We start from the raw sequence: 3,780 nt of genomic DNA, 5'->3' as shown, positions 1-3,780 counted from the left end.
TTAACTGTGTTTCCCAAACATGTTTAACCACAACATGTACTTGCATCACGTGGAAATAACCTCCTTAGAACAGTCTTTGGGAAACACTGACCTCAAATAATTTCCAAATCCTGATATATATTCTGAAAAGAGGCTAAACCTCAGTAGGTATTGATTTCTAGCCTTCCAGACTAGTGAAAAAATAACAACAGTGTTTCAATGGTTCCTTGTTGTTTTCAGATTTCTTCTCTCAAATACGTTTTAACTGATCTTTACAATTCCATGAAATGGGTTTTATTTTAAAATGACACCAGGAAGCCACAACACTCAAGAGACTTCTGCACTTGGTCTCAGTGGAAAATCACCTGACCTCACAATAATCGTCATAAACTGCTCAGTTTGCAAGATCTTCTCTGGCTAAAGCCATGCCACGCTTCCATGTCCCTAAGATGTCAATTCCTTGAAAGTTGCTAGCCAAAATTCCCCATGCTTTCCACACAGCCCTATGCAGTAACTACCTTTATGCTCCAAATGACTCCTACTTCCCTCACTCTCTCAAGATTTGGAGAAGTGCTCTATTATGGAAATAACACTAGTTAGACACTCCTAGGTTCCAGTCCTTACCCTGTAAGTCATCAACCTGAAGACCTTGCAAGTTACTGTTTTTTAGTTTTCTTTTTTTTTACATTATTTTATATTGGAGTATAGATGACTATGTTGTGTTTCAGTTGTACAGCAAGCTGGTTCAGTTAGCTATACATATACATATATCCATTCTTTTTCAGATTCTTTTCCCATATAGGTTATTACAGAGTATTGAATAGAGTTCCCCATGCTACACAGTAGGTCCTTGTTGATACAAGTTACTTTTTGTAATTTCATTTACTCCTCTTGAAAAGAGAATGATGACATCTATACTTTCCGGGGACAACAGCGTCTTGATCTAGAATAGAGACCTTCAGTAGAACTGATATTCCCTTGACCTCTTCCCCACTCTCATTTCCTACACCATCAACAGAATTGCAAACAGCTAAAAATGAAGATTACATTGAAATTTATTGCTGCAAAACTGTTACCTTGAGAAAACAATGGTTAATAGAGTAAGGAGAAGAGCCATCTCAGCACCATCATTACCCACAGCCCTCCTGCAAAATGTAACCTTCACTATAGGACAAAAGCAGCATGTTCCAAGACTGTGAACTACAGTGACTACAATGGGGTAGAGGGCTTTACAGCGGACTCTCATTTCTCAGGCAGGAAAGGCCTTCTGACTATACTTAGAATGGAGTGCAGAAGTGAAGAAAGAAAAGGCCAAACATTCATACCACCTCTTCAGTGAAACCCAGTAGCACTGCATGGGTGTATTTTGAAAAATAAAGGGTATTCTTTTTCTTCCTTCCTTCCTTTCTTTCTTTCTTTTTTTCTTTCTCTGTTTCTCTCTCTTTTTTTTTCATTCACTCATTCATAAAATATTTATTGACCACTTACCAGGAGTCAGAGGAATAAAGGAAATTGTGATTTTTCCATCTTCAGCCCTCAGTTACTGCAGTCCTGGGGTTGTCTTCTGTGTCCCAGGAAGCTGTGGGGTGGCCAGCACCAAAGTGAACAGTAGCTCATGGTGGCACTAGAAGAGCAGAGGAACATATGAACTGGAATGGATATGAGTCAACCTCCCTTTTTACTAAAAAAGCCAAATCCTCTCCCCAAAAGAGGGGTTTACTAACCCAAATGGATTTTTAAAGAATAGGTCTGGGGTGATTAATTTTCTATGAGAGATTGCAGAAAGACTCATGTACTATGCATTATTTAGCAAAGGATGGCCACATTTTAAAAATGATTATTGGATACATAGTGCACATAAAAATAAACTATTTTTTTAGGAGAGTTATGTGGCATAGCACTGAATATTGGGTGTCAGACAAGTGGAACTATCTGTATTTTTACTTCCAACTTATTTGTCACCAAAGCCAATTCTGAAATAAAAGATCTATGGTTGTTTCTTTTGATGTTGCATAGAAGGAACTTTCCCCAAAATTACAGGTGGCCTAGTGTATAGGCAGTGCAGCCATGAGTGTTTTAGTTAATGTATGGTTTGTTTTGCAAAGACTTCTGCACATTTAAAAGAAATGTTCATGAATTTCCAAATGCTATGTTTGCTGTAGCAAGACATTTAGAGTAATCATTACCTCCAGCTGTGATTTCCATCTACCCCACCACTGCTCCCTGTGTGTGCTTCTTTTATATTTGACAGACTTTCTGCATTTTTAGCCACCCTGACAATAATTATGTAGTTGGTGAGCAGCAACCATTAAGTTTAGGTACATTTAGTTCCTACTTAGTCCCAGTTATATGATCACGAAGCACTTCAAGAAGTAAAACAAAATCAAGCATTGTGACAATATAAAGCCAAGAATTTAAATGAAACAAGGAAAAGAAGTGATTCTGAGTGAAGTACAAGATAAAACACATCTTTTATGGGGTTCTTTTTTAATGTAATAAGTTACCTTAGAACAAATTATTTGAAAATAACTTATGAAATTACCATCAGAACACGTATCTATAAGCTATAGCAACGAGTTCATGAGATTTTTAGATCTTCTGAATCTTTTCCTTTCTTAAATATTAAAACATTAACCTTTTTTCAGGCGGCGGGGAAGATGGCAGACATTCAGGTGGAGAGTGCCTACCAAAAGCAATCGACCATATTTCAAAATAAGAAGAGGGTTCTGCTTGGAGAAACTGGCAAGGAGAAGCTCCCGCATAACAACGGGAACATTGGTCTGGGTTTCAAGACACCGAAGGAGGCCATCGAGGGCACCTACAATGACAAGAAATGCCCTTTTACTGGTAATGTTGTCATCCAAGGGCGGATCCTGTCTGGCGTGATGACCAAGGTAAAGATGCAGAGAACCCTTGTCATCCTCTAAGACTACCTCCACTGCATCCAAAAGTACAACCGCTCCGAGAAGCGCCACAGAAATGTATCCGTGCATCTTTCCCCCTGCTTCAGGGACGTCCAGATCGGTGACACTGTCACAGTGGGCGAGTGCCCTCCCCTAAGCAAGACGGTGTGCTTCAATGTGCTCCAGGTGACCAAAGCTGCTGGCACCGAGAAGGAGTTCCAGAAGTTCTGAGACTGGACCCCTGCCCACTGCCCCAAACAAAGTAAAGTTTTTTTCCCAGTCAGACAAAACAAAACAAAACAAAAACATGTTAGCAATATTGTCTCAAAATAGAGTTACTATCCAGTAACTCCACAAAGGGGTTTTCTTTTTTTTCTCTGTAGGATCTCAGAGTGCATATTATCTCATTTTAAGACTCCATTCAATGTGTTCTTTATAACAGGTTGTTTAAGAATAAAACACAATTAATGTAGAATTGCACCTAAATTATATTCTACTTGAAATGAGCAAATAAAGTCAGAAGATTGACATATTAAAACTGTATAGCAATGTCTTCAGCAGGCATATTGTATGTGTGCGTGTGTACACATTTATGTGTGTGTATATACATATATACACATATATACATATATATTTAATTTTTTTAGCTGACATTTTTGGGATCTAGACATAGGTAATCGAGCTAGACACAGCTGATTCTAGTAAGAGTTATTTCCTTACTTTTCACTGCATTTTTTTGGTAGAAATATTTTAATGGAAACTCAATAAGAAAAACAACAGGTAGTATCTTTTAATTCATCAAATTCCAAATGAACTTAGAGTTGTGAGAATGCATATGATGTACACACACAAAGATTTTTCTTCCAAAAACATTCGACCTACTTTTCAAGTGTCAAAT

General features: G+C 37.9%; 1 pseudogene; it reads left to right on the top strand.

Moving 5' to 3' along the window:
• The first annotated feature begins 2,636 nt into the window (after window positions 1-2,636).
• Window positions 2,637-3,113, top strand: LOC132424288 (small ribosomal subunit protein uS17-like; annotated as a pseudogene).
• The last annotated feature ends 667 nt before the right edge of the window (window positions 3,114-3,780 follow it).

Source organism: Delphinus delphis, chromosome 4 (assembly GCF_949987515.2).
Source record: "Delphinus delphis chromosome 4, mDelDel1.2, whole genome shotgun sequence".
NCBI lineage: Eukaryota > Metazoa > Chordata > Mammalia > Artiodactyla > Delphinidae > Delphinus > Delphinus delphis.
This window is presented reverse-complemented; position numbering and strand designations above follow the sequence as displayed.